This window comes from Capsicum annuum, chromosome 2, assembly GCF_002878395.1.
Source record: "Capsicum annuum cultivar UCD-10X-F1 chromosome 2, UCD10Xv1.1, whole genome shotgun sequence".
NCBI classification, from domain to species: domain Eukaryota; kingdom Viridiplantae; phylum Streptophyta; class Magnoliopsida; order Solanales; family Solanaceae; genus Capsicum; species Capsicum annuum.
Genome location: NC_061112.1, coordinates 113,812,672 through 113,831,604, shown reverse-complemented (window position 1 = coordinate 113,831,604; position 18,933 = coordinate 113,812,672). Strand labels below are relative to the sequence as shown.

The window sequence follows — 18,933 nt, the reverse complement described above, 5'->3', positions numbered from 1 at the left end:
TTTATAACAAGTCACATGCATGCTCCTATCTATTTCATCTAGCATTTTAATTTTGTAATGAAAACCTTACAAATATCTAAGAACTTTTTTCGAGTGCTGAATAGAGAATTTATGCAATATAAGAACTTCACTATGATTAAAGTAGATTAAAATAACTATATATTACTAATAAAAGTTGTCATAATTGGAAACTATAAATCATTTCTTTTTTTTTGAATCACATTTTTTTGGTGGTCTGTTAGAACCTTTTTATTAATATAGGCTCACAATGTTCAATACAAACAATTGAAGCCCAAAAACGAGTATAGGCTCAAAAATGGATCCATAAAAGACCCGATCCAAACAACAAGGAATCTAAAAAGTTTCCTGATTGTCTAATATAGGTAGGGTTTGAGAAAAGAGTAGCAAGTGCTCTTTCTTTTCTCTTCAACCTGTCCGCAACAATGTTGCCTGTGGAATTCCAAGCTCCATTTTCTCCTTATCTGTGTACTGTACTAGCTACCATGGTGGATTGAAGCTGATCTCTTTCTATCATCTTCACTCTTGTCAGGCACTGTTTGACCTCAAACTGAAACTTCTTCTCTTTTGTATTCAGGTGGTCTTGGGTATCTCACATGACCAGACTACATCCAGTTCACCCAGATCCTGATCTCTCATTATATGGTGGTTGATAGATAGGGGTTCCATTCAAGCTGTAGGTTGCACAGTTGTACTGTCTTCTTCCAGGCATACTGTTAAACTCTTTTTACTATGCTTTTTTAATGTTTCTAGTTATTGCTTGTTGGACTATGCTTGAACTTGTTGTTTCCTTGTAAATATACATGATGAATTTGTTGGTTACTGTTGCATTATCCTTCTTGTTTTGATCCTTATGTGTGGAATTTGGTCTTTATCAATATTTAGTAACCTTCTTGTTTGCACTGGTAGCTGTTTAAAACAATGATATTCATGCATGTCCTGTGCTTCTATTATCCCATTTGCTAATGAATCAGCCACTGTATTACCTTCCCTAAAAGTATGTGTGATAGTGGAATTTATATGTTGAATATAGCTCCTGATATCTTCAATGATCTCCATTATTTGCCAAGGGACTTTCCACTGCTTTATAATCATTTGTTTGAGGCCTAAAGAATCTGTTTCAATGATAAGATTTTTGAAGTCTTTCTCATAACAGAACTCTCGAGCTTCTCTGATTGCAATCGCTTCTGCTTCAATATTAGTACCTATTCATAGTCCTTTATCTCTTGCATACACTAGATCCCTTGTATCATCTCTAATGCAAAAACCATATGAACTCATCCCTGGATTCCCTGCAAGCACCATCTGTATTGAATTTTAAATGAAATACATCAGGTTTCTTCCATACCACCTTTTGATAAAATAATTTGATCACTTGCTAATCCTGCCAAACCATTCCAGTAAAATGAGTAGAGCCACCATGCTTAATAGTGTTCCTCCTCTTCCATAAAGTCCACATGATTATGGCTGGTAAAGCTTAAAAATCATGTTCAGCTTAGAAGTTAACTCCTTTGTTCGCCATAATACAACCATTTGTTATAACTGCATATTATCAACCTATATACCTGCAAAATGAGCAAACTATCTCTAAAGCTTGAAAGCTAAAGGAGTTGTTAGTAAGACATGGGTCATAGTTTTCTCCCTCCTATTTTCACAACACCGACATCCTGAGACCAATTGAATATTCATTCTCTTTAAATTGTCATCTATAGGATTCCTCTTCAGTCATACCCTCCATAGGATAAAATTGTTTTTAAAAGGTAAGCCCTTGTGCCAAATGAACTCAAAATCTCTCCTTTTCTCTTTTTTTCTTTCTAATGAACTCCCAAGCCGACTTCATAGTGAAATGTCCACTTGTGCTCCCCATCCATCAAGGCCTATCATTCAAATATCCTTCTACTGTAGGCTTTATGGACTCCATAATCATATCCACCATCTCCTTGGATGGATATGATAGTAAACTCTGCTTGTCGCATTCCTTATTTTTGATGAAATTCTTGACCTCTATCTCTTCATCTTGAAAAAGTTCTCCTTCAACATCATTCTAAGCACCCTGTTTTGTCCAATTGTCATACCAAAAACTTGCATTTTTAGCTTTAATTTTCCACCAAATGTTATGCTCTACTTTATCTCTTACATCAATCATTTTCTTGCAAACATGAGATGCTCTATTTCCTTTAGTTAATAAGGGATGCAACTTTTTGCAATACTTATTCCACATAAAAGAACTCCACAAATATGATGTTGAAATTCTAAAATTCTATCATAGTTTTGCAAAAAGTACCCTAGACATATCATGTAGAGATTTAAATCCAAACCCCCTTCACTTTTTTGGGTAACATATGACCTCACAAGAGACCCAATTTTTATTCTTTGAACTAGTAGCATTCCCCCTAAAGAATTTGCAAACACCTTGTGTAATTGATTGATTACTCTAACAGGGGGATTCATAGCAGAAAGAATATATATGGGCATAGATAGTAAAACATGCTTAATAATAATATATCTACCTCCATAAGAAAGAGGTCTATTCTGCCAAGAATTTAGACTTTTCATCACCTTTTTCATCTCCTCCTCATAATGCCCCTTATTCATTCTTTCATAAAAAATTGGATAGCCCAAGTAAGTAAAGGGAAATTTACCTTGTTTTATTCCTGTGATTCTCCTTATACTGTTGCACACTATTATGGAAACCTTTTTATGCAAATTCAACAAGCTCTTGTCTAAGTTGGTCATGTGACTAGAAGTATATCCATACCTTCTCAACACTGTCATCATTTTCTTCATTAATATTGATTGTCCAAAATAAAATAAAATATTATCATCAGCATAGGATAAGTGATTAATATCAGGGCTCCACTTTGGCATGCCATATCCTCTAAAGTCTGTATCATTAAACAACTCATTTAAACTTTTTTATAAAAATTCAGCTGAAATAATAAATAAAGTTGGTGACAATGGATCACCCTGCTTTAATCCTCTTGATGACTGAAAGAAACCATAAGATTGGCCATTCATAAAAACTGAATACCAATTATTGTTTATTAATATGACCACCATAGCAATAATCCTTTCAGAAAAATCAAATCTTCTCAGGACCTCCACAAGATATTTCCAAGAGACTCTACATGTCCAATTTTACCATCACATTATGAAATTTATTTCTTCTATTAACATCTCTAATAATTTCCTGAGCTAACAAAAAATTTTCTGTTATACTTCTTCATTTAACAAAATTAGCCTGATTATTAGAGATAATATTAAGAAGGACCTCCATAATTCTTATATGAATCAACTTGAAAATAATCTTATTAACAGAAGTGCTAAGACTAATGGGTCTTAGATCACCATAATAGTAACCACTTCTTTCTTTGGAATAAGTTCACTTCCATAAAAGAAAGATTTCACGAAATTGGTAATATCTTAACCCACTATATTCCAACAACATTGAAAGAATTAGCCCGAAAAACCATTTGGACCACTTGCACTTTCTCTATTCAATGAGAACACAATTTGCTTAATCTCTTCAATGTCAGGAAATCTTTTCATTGTCTCTTTTAGATCCTAAAAAATGCTTCTATTGATACATCCTAACATGTTATAATTTTTATCGAATCGTGTTTCTGCAAATTATTTCATGAATACCTGCATCGCCCCCTCTCCAATATTTCGAGCTGATGTGATAGTGTTCCCTTGTCTTGTCTATATTTTTGTCACCTGCGATCTTCTCTTCCTTTCTTTTCATATATGAGTGAAAAATTTTGTATTTCTATCTCTATCTATAAACCATTTCATTTCTGCCTTCTGTTTCCAAAAATCTTCTTCTATTTTCCTCAATCTCTTTAAATCAGCCTCTACTTTACTTAGCTACTCTCTATTTTCTGGAGTTGGTTGAATCTCTAACTGTGATTTCTTTACTTTTATAATATCTACCAAAGTAGCTACATTTTGAAAAAATTCTCTAAAAGTAGCCCTACTCCAACTAGCAAGAACTGATTTGACCTTTTTCAGCTTTTTATGTACTATCTGAAAAGGTGAACCAGTAATGTTTTCCTTCCAAGAGTCCTGTACTATCTTTTGAAAATCTTCATGCTTGGTCCAAAAATTCAAGAACCTAAAAGATTTGCTAACTTGCATTTGTTCAGTGTTGTTTATTACATGTAAAGAGGCATGATTTGAACCTTGTCTAATGAGATGATGAACTTCACAGTTAGGCATAATCTGTATGAGATCATAGTTACCAAACGTCCTATCCAATCTTTTGAAGATATAGTCCTCTTGAATTCTTCTATTCCACCAAGTGAATCTGCTGCCAGTGTATCTTAACTTATTTAAAGCACAAGAATTGATATATTAAGAAAAATCTAGAGTTTCCTATTGTGTCACTGGGAGACCTCCTAACTTCCTCGAATCATTCATGATTACATTAAAATCACCGTCGACAAGCCAAGGAATATTCGTATGATTAGAAATTTCCTCCAAATCCTTCCACAATTCAAATCTCTCTAGATAACTACATCTAGAATACACTATAGTTATTTTGAAGAAATCAGATTCTCCACTCACCTTGTATTCAATTGTTAATTGCTGAATAGTGTCTGAAACATCTATTTCTTCCCATTCATCATCCCCGAATACCTAAATTTTATTAAAACAACTTGATTTAGCATTTGGAAAGGCTAATCTTCTTTTGTAAACTTTAATTCAGTTGGACTTTTAAAAGGCTCCATTAAATCAATTTAAGAGTATTTATTCCTTCTATGAAGATCTATTAGTCTCTCAAAAGAACTTTGAGTTCTAATAGATCTAATGTTCTAGAATAACACTTTATTAATCATTGAGCACTACTAAATTTGAGACCTGACTTACTCCTTGTATTAATTTGTGATTTGGTCCTATTATTCTTGGAATTCTTTCTATTCTTACATTTTAACTGGCCAATTTGTCTTGGAGATAAATCTCCATCCCTTTCAATTTGATCTATATTAGCTTCCATGTCTGCATCTTTTTCTTGGTCCTGTTTTTGTTGTTTCTCCTATTGTGTCATATTCTGAATTTTAGGGACCTCATCTCTGCTTTCATCAGGTTTCTCCAGAACTAAAATTTCTTAGGCAGCAATCTGTATATTATTCATAGAGTCCACTGTGTCTTGGTCCACACTTTCTCTACCTTGATATTTGACTGAACTTTGTGACTCTTCTTGTATATCTCCTTTTTGGTGGAATTATCACTACAATTTTGTGATGATCCCATGTTATCATTCTTTTTACTTGTATAATGGACATGCATATCCTCTTGTTCCTTTCCACTCATTATGTTATTACCACTCTCTGGAATTTGTTTGTTATTATTATCTGCTGCATCTTTCTCCTCCAATGCTCCAAACTTGTTATTTACTGTGACTTCTGCATCTTTATTCGTATTAATCTTTTGATTATGGACCTTCTGATTCCATCGTGTTTCCTGTCTTCTCCTATAATTTCTTCTTCTTTTATCTTGCTTCCTCTTTTGCTGCTGAAATTCTTCCTCTTTAGTCCCCTTTTCTTTACTATTATCTTACTTACTTATTGATTATTCTTTGTTCTTTTCATCTCCTTTCTGTGATTGTGTATCTTTCTTCTCTTTTACCTCATCATTATTCTTTCTCATTATGTCCCTGCAACTTACATTCTTTACAGTACTTTGAAACATACTCATATTTGATATGAATCCATTTCTCCATCACTTCTCCTGTCTTCTTTATCATGCCAATATTGATGCTTTTAGGAAACTCTCCTAATAGGTCAACTTCTACTTTAACTCTCGTGCATCTTGGCCTTGTTTTATTTTGAGTATCTAAATCGACTTGCAAAGACTTCCCAACTGCAAATGCCAAAGAAAAAACTACTTCCTTTGTGACGAAATTTGGAGGTAATGAGGGGAAAGATATCCAATCAACGGAAGTAGTTGTTTCTTCTTTCGGGTTGAACATTGGATCCCACTTTAATGTTTGCATAGGATATGATCAGAAGTTCTTTATGATATAAAACTGTGGTTTAGATAACAGATGCACATAATATTCAATCTTTGTAGCTCTAATCAATACATACCTATTACTAAGCAATCCAATATTGACCTCTCCCTTTAACTCGTATTGTTTTGGAATTAATCATCTTAAATCTTGTATATCAAGCTAGCCATAAGAAAAATTTTCAATTACTGCATACTATAAATCTTCTTTAATGATCATTTGATTTACTTAATTTTCTTCTCATATTATACGGGGTTCCCCGTGAAAATATGAGATCTCTTTCAATGGGAGTTGCACTTGTGGTTTGTTAGGTGCTTTTAATAAGTTTGCAAAAGTTGGTTTGAGTATAATGTGATCTTGACCGGTCTCCGGTGTCGGAGGCTGGCCACCACCACCAAGACCATTCTTTCCAAGTAATCTGGAGTAGGAAAACTGGGGTTACTATTTTTTCGGAGCGGTCTAGGTTTTTTTTATAAGCTATAAATCATCATTCAAAGGAAAAAGTTGATAAACATGGTGTGGTGGGCCAAAACTAGAAGATGAGGTTCTGCCTTTTTAAGTGTTAGAACGTTAAAATTCATTTTTTTTTTATTTCTTTGAAAAGAGATAGTTTATGAGTAAAAAATTAATCTTCTTTTAGTCCGTGTCCATTCTACTAACACAGTCACTAGTACCAATGATGACATTCATTCATAAAGAAAAACATGGTGTTAGTATTAGAATGAGCTTAATATATCATATTAGAATGAGCTTAATATATCGAGAATCTTTAATATTTATCAGTATTGTTTCGATTGAATATCTAAACACATGATAAAATATTTTCATTCGACAATTTTTAATTCAAACTTTAGAAGAGATTTTGTGTCTATTATCGAGTGCTCGTTATGAAGATTGTAAGTTAAATAATTTCTTAAAATATGTCAGGTTCTTAAATTACTCAATATGCATTAACCTTGATTGGTTATAAGACATCATATTCTCTTATTTATTAGCCAATAAGTGAGGACCATCACACCATTAAATTGTTGTACCAAAAGTAATCTAAATGGTACTATTTAATGGTACTTTATCCTCTTCATTAAAACATGTGGAAACACTAATGCTTAGCACCTGTGCTATAGAAGTGAACAAAAAATAGCTTCTATCTCCTTTGCTTCACTACTGTACAAAAATGCCACCAAAATTCAATTCCTCGGAGGTGAAGTCGGAGTGGCGAGTTTTTAGTCCACTTCATCTTTCCCCAAAGAAAGTGAAGATTTTAGAAAGAACTGGAAGGGTCTCTGAATCATGTTCAAAACTATCTAATTTTAATCGTGAAAAAAAATAATAGGTTTGCAGAAGAGGTTAAATTTCAAATTCTTCTGAATATGGTATGTTTGATTCTGTTTTTCTTAGAGATTAGTGGTTTAGACATACCAAATCATACTCGACAACTGAAGCATGGAGGGGTGAACAAGATAAGTACGAAGTACCAACGTTGCATCAAAAAATGTACCATTTGCAATACAATCTAACAAGGTCATCTTTGTAATTTGATTCATACAGATATGTTTCTTCCTCTTTCTTCATGTTTTTAGGTGGTTTGGTATCTGTATGTGATTATTTTTTTAAAGTTGTTCTATGAAAGCATTTTAAATTGACATCAGGAGAAAAAATAATAATAATGAAAGGTGAAGACTTTTGTGCTTATGATATCTTTGGCCATTTTAAAATTAAATTAGAGTTTTAGGATACTAGTGCCTTATTTTACTTTGTATTGATTGTGCTTTAACATTTTTGAATCTAAAAGCAAAAGGAACTTCATTGTTTTTGATGTTTCCATCAACCATGTTACATATGCAGAGATTAAGCCAAACAATTTTTCAAGAAGGATACGACAGAAGGTATTATTATTAAGGACCTCCCTACTAAATCTGTGATTGAAGCTTTATAGAATTATTTTCTTCAATGTTGGCTTTAAAAAATTATATTGGTATGTATTTTACTTAAACTGCTATGTTTAAAATGCAGTAAAAACTTCCTATTACTCATAAATCTCTAACACCCGAGGACTAAAATGTTGTTTGTTGGACATTTATCCTATTCAGTTGAACAGGAAAATGTGTGAGTTATTATTCAACTTTTATTCAGTGCTTTGTCTATACAATAATATCTCTATTGTTACTTCTAATGAAGACAGTAAGAGTAAAGGATATGGCTTTGTCCAATTTGGGTCGGAGGATTCTGCAAATTCCGCTATTGAGAAGCTTAATGGGACCATGATTGAGACAAGAAGTTGTAAGCATTTTCATAGATCCCTTGCAATCATCTAGCTTTCCATATTGCACATGTGACGACCTTAGATAAGTTAATTTTTTTTTTTTGCTTACATGCTATTTATCTTAGTTTATGTATTTGTGATATCTTGCAAAATTGATGGCATAGGTATGCCGGTAAGTTTGTCAATAAGACTGATCGAGTTTTGCCCAATCCTAATGTGAAATATATCAATTTGTACTTTAAGAACTTAGACACTGACATCTCAGAGGAGCATCTTAGAGAAAAGTTCTCCTAGTTTGGAAGTATAAGTAGCTTAGTCATTTCAAAATATGAGAGCGGAACTTCAAAAGGTTTTGAATTTGTGAACTTTGATGATCCTAATGATGCTAAGCAGTGGAGGCTATGAATGGATCACCCATTTGTAAGTCCTGACTTTGTGATGCCGTTCTAATCTTAAATATGACTGCAACCATGCAATTTATGATTCTGTGTGGTGACATATATTCATCAAGCAGGCTCCAAGTCCTTGTACGTATCTAGAGCACAAAAGAAAGTAGTGCACTAACAATTTCTGAAGCTCTTCTTTAACCAAAGAAGGAGAGAGCAAATTATGAAATAACAGGTACTCCTTTTTTCCTTATAGCAAAAAGAGACTTGATTATTTTTTATCTATTAATGAAAATACATGAATTAATGTCAGGGTTCAAATGTGTATGTCAAGAATATTGATGACGATGTCTCAGATTATGAGTTGCATGAACTGTTTAGCCAATGAGGTACAATCACTTTGACAAAAATAATGTAAGATGAGAAAGGTGTTATCAAAGGTTTTGTATTTGTATGCTTCTCAATAACAGAGGAGGCCTATATCGCCGTGAATACTTTTTATGGTGAGTCATAGATTTGGTGATATGCTCTAGATCATAGTAATTAATCAATTCCTGAAAGTCATTACATGTGGTTTGTATTTGATTTTCTCTCCTTATATGAGCTTTTTATGGTGATGAATAGGATGAAACCATCGGCATGTCATATTTTTCTTCACATCTATGCAGCCAAGGCTTAGTCTGATTTCCATATTTATATTGCCTTTGGTATGCCAGAAGATCTTGATTTTGGGTAGATCTAACCATGAAGTTTCCATCTAGCTTATAAGCGGCAGAGTGGTACTGCGGCTGATCAATTGTCATCTTTGTCAAACACAAGAAAGATTAGAAAAAATTACACAATAGAAGCATGTAAATGAATTCGCAAGAAACATAACCGTTCTTTACAACCACTAAGATATATTCCACTACTGAATTTAGTTGGTTATATATGTTTGGCAATATAAATATGGAAATCAGACTAAGGCCTGGTTGCATTGATGTGAAGGAAAATGTGACATGCTGATGGTTTCATCCTACTCATCTCCATAAAAAAGCCCATATAAGGAGAGAAAATCAAATACAAACTACATGAAATGACTTTCAGGAACTGGTTAATTACTACGATCTAGAGCATATCACCAAATCTATGACTCACTGTAAAAAGCATTCACGATGATATAGGCCTCCTCTGTTATTGAGAAGCTTACAAAACCAAAATCTTTGCTCACACCTTTCTTATCTTGCATTGTTTTCGTCGAAGTGATTGTACCGCATTGGCTAAATAGTTTGTGCAACTCATTATCTGAGACATTGTCGTTAATATTCTTGACATGCACATTTGAACCCTGGCATTAATTCATGTATTTTCATAAATAGTATTTCTCTTTTTGATATAAGGAAATAAGGAGTACCTAGTATTTCATAATTTGCTCTTTCCTTCTCTGCTCAAAGAAGCACTTCAGAAGTTGTTCGCGAGGTACTTTCTTTTGTGCTCTATCTACGTACGAGGTCTTGAGCCTGCTTGATGAATATATGTCACCACAAATAATCATAACTAGCATGGTTGTAGTCATATTTAAGATTAGAACGGCATTACAAAGCCATGACTTACTAACGGGTGATCCATTCATAGCCTCCACTTCCTAGCATCATTAAGATCATCAAAGTTCACAAATCCAAAATCTTTTAAAGTTTCACTCTCATCTTTTGAAATGACCAAATTATTTATACTTTGAAACATGGAGAACTTTTCTCTAAGATGCTCCTCTGAGATGTCAGTTTCCAAGTTCTTGAAGTACAAATTGGTATATTTTACATCAAGATTGGGCAAAATCCGATCATTCTTCTCGACAAACTTACCAATATGCTTATGCCATCAATTTTGCAAGATATCACAAATTCTTAAAAAAAAAGAAGAAATTGACTTATCTAAGGTCGTTACATTTGCAATATAGAAAGCGAGATGATTGGAAGGTATATATGGAAATGTTTACAACTGCTTGTCTCCAACAATGGTCCCATTAAGCTTCTCAATAGCGGCATTTGCAGATTCCTCCGACCCAAACTAGACAAAGTCATATCCTTTACTCTTACTGTCATCAGAAGTGACAATAGAAATATTATTGTATAGACAGACAAAGCACTGAAGAAAAGTACAATAACGACTCACACATCTGTCTGTTTAACTAAATAAGATAAATGTCCAACAAATAACATTTTAGTCCTCGGGTGTTTGCGCTTTAGAAGTAATAGGAAGTTTTTGTTGCATTTTAAATAGAGCAGTGTAAGTAAAATACACGCCAATATAATTTTTTAAATCCAACAATCCAGAAAATAATTGTATAAAGCTCCACTCAGAGATTTAGTAGGGAGGTCCTTAATAATAATATCTTCTGTCATATCCTTCTTAGAAAATCGCTTGACTTAATCTGCATATATGTAACATGGTTGATGGAAAACATCAAAAACAACAAATTTCCTTTTGCTTTTAGATTCAAATATGTTAAAATACAATCAATACAAAGTAAAATAAGACACCAATATCCTAAAATTCTAATTTAATTAAAAAAGGCCAAAGATATCATAAGCACAAAAGTCTTCACCATCCATCATTATTTTGTTCGTGATGTCAATTTAAAATGATTTCATAGAATGACTTTAAAAAATAATCACATGCAGATACAAAACCACCTAAAGCATAAAGAAAGAGAAAGAAACATATTTATATGAATCAAATTACAAAGGTGCCCTTGTTAGATTTTATTGCAGATGGTACATTTTTGGTGCCCGATATGGCCATTATGAATTCTTAGTTATGTCCTTTAGACTGACTTACGCCTCTACAACTTTTATGGACCTAATGAATAGGGTGTTTTATCAGTTCGTCATAATTTTCATTGACGACATCGTAGTTTATTCTAAGAGTGAGGAGGAGCATGCCACCCACCTCTGAATCATCCTTAAAAGCCTCAAAAGATCATGAATTATATGCAAAGTTTTCTAAATGTGAATTTGGATTAATGCTATTGCTTTCTTGGGGCATATTGTATCTAGTAAGGGAATTAAGGTTGATCCCCAAAAGATTGAAGCAGTGAGAAAATAGCCCAGACCCACGACTCCAACTAATATTCGGAGCTTCTTGGGTTTGGCAGGGTATTACAGAAGGCTTGTAGAGAGATTTTCCTCCATATCTGTTCCACTTATTAAATTGACACAGAAAAAGGCAAAGTTTTTGTGGTCTAACTCATGTGAGAGTATTTTTGAGAAACTGAAAGATAAGTTGACTATAGCGCCAATTTTGACTCTTACTGAGGGTATAGAAGGTTTTGTTGTGTACTGCGATACGTCCTGGGTGGACTCGGGTGTGCGCTTATGCAGTATGGTAAAGTGGTGGCTTATAAATCTAGGCAGTTGAAGGTGCATGAAAAGAATTATTCCACCCATGACTTAGAGCTATCAGCTGTGGTGTTTGCACTTACGATCTGGTGGAATTATATTTATGGGGCACATGTTGATATTTTTACTGGCCACAAAAGTTTACAGTATGTTTTCTCGCAGAAAGAATTGAGTCTCAGGCAGAGGCGGTGTTGGAGTTGTTAAGAGATTATGACATAAGCCTGCATTATCATCTGTGCAAGGCCAATATGGTGGACGATGCCCTTAGTAGGTTGTCAATGGGCAGACTTTCCCATGTTGAGGAAGGAAAGAGAGAGTTGGTGAAAGATATTCACCGGCTCATAAATCTAGGAGTTTGACTTCTGGATTCCGAAGATAGATAATTAATTGTTCATGAGATAACTTAGTCCTCACTGTGTGCTGAAGGTAAGGAGAAACATGCTAAAGATACCATCTTGATACAGATTAAAAGAGATGTTAGTCTACAGAAGGTGATGGCATTTGAAATTAGAGGTGATGCGATTTTGAGGTATCAAGGTAGGCTACATGTGCCGAACGTGGATGGATTGCAAGAGAGAATCCTTAATGAATCCCACACTTTGAGGTATGTTGTTCACCTAGACTATATCAAAATGTATCATGACATTAAGGCTATATATTGGTGGAACAATATAAAACATGATGTTGCTAATTTTGTTTCCAAGTATTTGAATTATCAACAAGTCAAGGTAGAATATTTGAGGTTGGGTGGCACTTCCCAAGAGGTTACTCTTCCTGTGTGGAAGTGGGAGATGATCAACATGGACTTCATTATAGGGCTCCCAAAGTCTCGAAACCAATATGATTTCCTGCCAGTACGAATGAATTATTCAAGAGATGACTATGCTAAGCTATACATTCGAGAGATAGTACATTTACATGGTTCTTCTGTGTCCATTATATTTGACCAAGGTACAGAATTTTCTTCACATTTCTGGCAGTCCTTTCAAAGGGGTTTAGGCACCCAAGTAAACCTGAGTACTACGTTCCACCCTCAGACTGATGGGTAGGTTGAATGCACCATTTAGATCCTTGAGGATATGATGAGGGCCTGCGTGATTGACTACAAGGGTAGTTGAGTGGATCATTTGTCGTTGATAGAATTCGCCTGCAACAATAGATACCATTCAAGTATACAAATGGCTCCTTTTAAAGCACTTTATGGAATGAGATATAGGTATCCAATTTGATGGTATGAAGAGGGTGAAACTCAATTGTACGGGCCCGACCTTGTTCATCAGGCGATTAAAAAGGTAAAAGTCACTAGGGAGTGACTTAAGACTGCTCAAAGTCACCAGAAATCCTATGCCGATGTTAGAAGGAGAGATTTAGAATTCGAGGTAGATGATTGGGTATTCTTAAACGTCTCCCCTATGAAGGGATTCATGCATTTAGAAAAAAAGGAAAGCTTAGTCCTCGCTATATAGGACCGTATCAAATTGTGAGGAGGATAGGCGGGGTTGCTTATGAGTTAGAATTGCCCACAAGTTTGGCTTCTGTTCATCCAGTATTCCATGTGTCCATGTTGAAAAAGTGCATTCGAGATCAGTACCTAGTGTTTCCTGTAGATGAGATTAATGTGAAAGACTCCTTGTCATATGAAGAAAAACCCATTACCATTTTGGATCACCAAGTTCAGAAGTTGAGAAGTAAGGAAATAACTTCGATTAAGGTTTTGGTGAAGAATAAAAAAGCTGAGAAAGCTACTTGGGAGTCAGAGGATGACATGCGTGTGAAGTACCCGACTCTGTTTAAGACCATAGATGATGATATGTAAGGTAAAAATCCTATACTATTCTTTTCTTTCCATTTAGTGCTTGAAATTTGCGCTTGTTGTGTCCTGAGTCATCATTCGGGAATGAATGATCCTAAGGGGGAATGATGTAACAACCCACATTTTTGGCTTAGAACTTAAACCGTTGTTCCAATGCGTATAAGCTTGAACCCAATGATTCCTTGGTAATATAGGTGTGATGATCAATTTTATAGTATGAGAACACCTTTGAATATGAACTGAGGTCACAAATATCTCCAAACTCAAAGACGAGTTGAGAACATTTCTATCGATTAAGTTTTAGTAAACGTTTCAGCTTGGGTTAACTTCTAATGATCATTACATCTAGTATATAATGAACTACGTGTCCTACTATATGCCAAATAAAAGGTCTTCGAGTCTTCCTTCCTACGCAATTGGTTTCACTTTAATTCGATATCAGAGTGGAAAGTTATGCTCGTTTTACCTCAGCATATCCTTCTATCATCAAGGTGACGACTTGAGGTGATAAGCCGTCAACTAAGTGACAACTTATCAGCCAAGTTGTCAGCCTTAACCATTATGTGACCACATCCAGCCTCAAGTGATGACTTGAGGTGATAGGCCATCACCCAAGTGATGACTAACCATCTAAGTCGTCGCCCAAAAATAGAATAGGGTCAACCTTAGTCACAAAGTGACGACTTGAGCTGATAAGTCATCAACTATGTGACGACTTATAAACTCAAGTCATCAACTAAAAATTTCTGCAATTTGTACGTACTTTCCCTGGGGTATTTTGGTATTTCCCCCCACCCCAAATTTCCCCTACAAGATTTAAACCTTCCAAAACACGTTATAATTGATATTTTATCAGTTTTAAAACATCTCAAATCCTCTCCACTCTCAAGAACAAGAGAAAATTAGGGCTTCCTCAAAGTTAAGATTTCCAAGAAACAAGTCAAGAATCGGGGTCTATTCCTTGATCTAAGCAATCTAAGGTATGTAGGACTACTATAAAAACCATGGGCGTAAGTTTAATTATTTTATCAAGATTAAAAATCCCCAATTATGTTTTATAATGAAGTGTTCGATATTGTTTTCGAAAAGTATGTATCATGGGATTATTTTAATGAAAATAAATGTTGTCTTGAACCACTTTTCATGGAAATTGAACTATAACCATATATATATGATTTCGTGTGTTTTGTAAAGTGGATTGACAGCATGAATGACTAAAACTCCCTCTCCTTTATGATAGCTTTAATTTCAAGTATTGTGAATTGTTTAAATGCATGAATTTTCTCAAAGAAAACTAGTAAGGGAACCTTTTACTAATGATTATGGAATGATATGGGTTGTGACATGTTGAGAGGGGGTTTGTGAATGGAAAATGTTTATCGTGTCGAATTAACAAGTTCTATGGGTTTAGGACAATGTAAATATAACATGACCACCTTATGATTGTACTATTGAAAGGAGAGTATTTTTTTTTATGTAAATTCAACTGAAAACCTATTGCATGACTCTCCCTTACTTGATGTTTAAAAGCTATGGGTTGTTACTTAATATGATAATAAGTGGAAAGGGCTGCAGATATAATGTGATGTAATTTGATTGACTTGCAAGTCAGGGTATGAAGATACCTAGTGATTATATGCCCTTAATAAGATAAGTATTGAATGTTTTGATAATATGAAGCATGTTTGTTTTAAGGAACTAAAAGTTGGGCTTAAGAGAGCTAGTTGGTCACCCGAAGAAGGCGTTTGAGTGTAAGAGCTTATCGCTGAAAACCATAGTTGCCGATGTGGGACTTATAATACTATATCCTACATGGAAAGATAATAAAATAATTAGGACATCTCACATGGGGGGATTCCTACGGTGTGCTCATATAGGGGTATCACCAACTCCAATCCTGACAGCTACTTGGATTAGGGAATTGGCCACCGAGTCAAAGGAAGGATTCCATATTGCCTGTGAAATTATAAAATTTTAGGGTGTATCGACTAGCTCAGCGGAATAAAAAAAAGTGAGACAAGGTTGTTAAGAATTGATTTGAAATTTACTAAATATGCCCATGTACTTTTACATATATAATGTTCACTGTTATTGTGAAATGCTCTAACCTATTTTGTATAAAAGCATGCTATTTTGGGTTGTTTCACATACCAGTACATTTGTAGTGACCTCCTATATTTTAGAATCTGAGGCACAGTCCCGGGGTCCTGTTCAGCAGTAGACTTGTGTATCAAAAGTTGCAGTTAGTGAGCCTTCTTTATTATCGAAGGCCTGGTCATTAGACTTTGTTATTTCTTTTGTTTATGGTCTAACTGGGGCCTTGTCCCAGTTCTAGACAAGATGTTGGCTTTGATGTGTTAGAGATTTCGCAGACTGATGTTAAATATTGTTAGATATTTATGGATTTCATTCCAAATTTGTTCAACTAAATTATAATATTGACCAGGATTTCGTATTATTGTGTATTTACATATTTTCTTTTATACTATATGAATGTGCGCATGATTGCCAGATAGTGAAGAGCGTTCGGGCCTTCATGGTTCAGGATGCTCGTCGCGGCCAGGGTCTCTGCTCGGGTTGTGACAATCTTTATCCTCGTGTTTGAAGTGCTTTCGAGGTGAAAAAAATGTTCATAGGAATCACTTAAAGCGAAGTTGAGCTAAGAACCTTTGATTCGGCTAAATCTTTATATTCGATTCTACAAGGGTCCACTTTAAACATGTATAACTTTCGATACATGTAGAATTTCACAACTCAAGAAACACCAAATTGTAGTAATTGAGTTATCTTTCCAGCGATACCAATCTTGCCTTAATTTGTTACCTGAGTAAAAAGTTATGGCATTCTTTGTGAGAGACAGTAAGCCAACGTGATTGGGATGCGACGCCCGGTCTCTTGACATGATGCGTTGCTATCCCAGCATGATATCTGGCGCGATATGGAGCTTTTTCACATGCCTTAAACTTCTTAAGGGTCTAGGGGTACTTTGATCATATTTCCTCACCCAAATCCGTCCATAACACAAAATTTTAGCTCCCAAGGAGCATTAGTTGCCTCTTTATTCAATTTTCTCTAAAAAAAAATCCTAACCACCTCCCCACAATCAGATTCAACTCTTCTTCCCCAAAGATCAAGAATTCAAACTTCAAATCAAGATTCTCAAGAAAAATTTCAAGATTAGGGCTCCATTCTTTAAACTAAGGAACTTTAAGGTATGTGGGGTTTTCTTAAGCTACATGAACATGGTGAAATCATTTTTAATAATGTTTGAATGTTGAGAAATCATGTATTTACAAAGGGTTTTGAATTTCCATTGACAATTATGCATTGTAAACTCTTTTGATGATAATGTTTTGGTCTTGAGGCCTTCCCCTTGAAATTGATTGTTACTCGTATATATATGTACGCATTTGATGTTCTGAAATTTAAATGTGAGCATGAAGATTTATACTACCTCTCTTTTTATGAAGCATCTTGATTTCATATGTTCTGAATTATTCAATTGCATATTGAGAAGCATGATACAAATGTCTTTACTATTGTTTAAGACTTGATTTTTGTTATGAGCTGAAGAGAGGGTGTTTTTTGTTAATATAAATGAAAATAGATAATTTAAAGAGTTGGATGCTTTGATACAAAGTAATGGACCACTGTATGTTTAAGAATTGAAAGAGAGAATCTCTACATAAGTTTCATGCATTTTGATGTCAAATCCTATTGTACTATTTGAATGACTTGGTGGTCTAAACATTGTTTTGAATGAAAGAGCAGTAACATGATAATGTATGGCTTAGAGATATGACTTGCAAGTCTTGGTATGATGATACCAAATAGAAGAGTGCCATAACAGAACCAGATTTCTCTTCAGATTTTGATTTCAAAGAATGCATGTCTTAAAAGAGATAAAATGGGCTTAAAGAGAGTTAGGTGGTTACCCAAAAGAAGGCATTAAGGGCTCATTACTAGAAATTGTGTTTTGTTGATACAGATTTATTATGTCCCCAAGAGAGACCATACGCTGGCCTAGTTCCCCTAGGCATATTAGAGACAGAGACTCCAACCCTTGGGGAAAACTTGAGTTAGGGTCACCGAGTTAAGGGCGGAATCATATATCCTATGAGATTGTAGAGTTGTAGGGTGCACTACCTAGCTCAGAAGTAAGATAAAGAGTGAGTCGTGGTTTTAAAGAAATGTTTCAAAGTCTTTTAAGTATGCCCATTTGTTTCCTATATCATATGTAAGCTGTTTTATGAATTGCTCTCACTTATATTGTATGAAAGTACATTATTTTGGATTGCTCTGCATACTAGTACATTTGTATTGACCCCCTATATTTCAGGTTCTGAGGCCCAGTCTAGAGATCCTGCTAAAAAGTATATTGTTGTCGGACATTCAGAGTTGGTGAGCCCCCCTTACTTCAAAAAGGGTCTTGTTCACTTGTGTTGATCTCATTTGGTTTTGGTTTGTGGTCCGACCGGGGGCATTGTCCCGGTCTTCAAATAGATGTTTCTTTGCTTCAGTTAGTAGAGATTTTACAAACAAGTGTTAGATAGATTTGAGTCTTGTTGAACTTATGCCATATTGTTTTATTGATATGATCAGATGACCATGTGTCCGTTTTTTTTCCATATTTTATAGTTATGAATTATGCATATGATTGCCATTTAGAAGGGCTCTCGAGCCTTCATGGTTTGGGATGTCCGTCGTGGTCAAGGCCTCGGTTCGGGTCACGACAGGTGATTATGGACACATTGACCAAATCAACCTATTTTGTGCCTGTGAAAATGAGCTATAATGCAAAGAAATTGGCTAAGATTTACATTCGTGAGGTATTTCGATTGCATGGCGTGCTTATTTTCATCATTTCAGATAGAGGTACTCAGTTTACTTCAAAATTTTGGCATACTTTGCAGCGACAGTTGGGTACTCAGTTGGATATGAGTACAATATTTCATCCCCAAATAGATGACCAATCAGAGCGGACAATTCAGGTGTTGGAGGGCATGTTGCGGGTTTGTGTGATGGATTCTGGGGGTCATTAAGATTAGTTTTTGCCCTTAGTGAAG

General features: G+C 34.8%; 3 long non-coding RNA genes across 3 annotated transcripts; all 3 read left to right on the top strand.

Annotated features, from left to right (window-relative positions):
• The first annotated feature begins 299 nt into the window (after nucleotides 1-299).
• On the top strand, nucleotides 300-840 carry LOC124895957. Its single transcript, XR_007052224.1, has 2 exons — nucleotides 300-506; nucleotides 596-840. It is a non-coding gene; the product is annotated as an uncharacterized LOC124895957 (long non-coding RNA).
• Nucleotides 841-7,874: 7,034 nt separating this feature from the next.
• LOC107859006 lies at nucleotides 7,875-11,247 on the top strand. The gene is made up of 2 exons (XR_007052225.1): nucleotides 7,875-8,308; nucleotides 8,456-11,247. It is a non-coding gene; the product is annotated as an uncharacterized LOC107859006 (long non-coding RNA).
• Nucleotides 11,248-16,379: 5,132 nt separating this feature from the next.
• Nucleotides 16,380-18,495, top strand: LOC124895958. Its single transcript, XR_007052226.1, has 2 exons — nucleotides 16,380-17,079; nucleotides 18,207-18,495. It is a non-coding gene; the product is annotated as an uncharacterized LOC124895958 (long non-coding RNA).
• The last annotated feature ends 438 nt before the right edge of the window (nucleotides 18,496-18,933 follow it).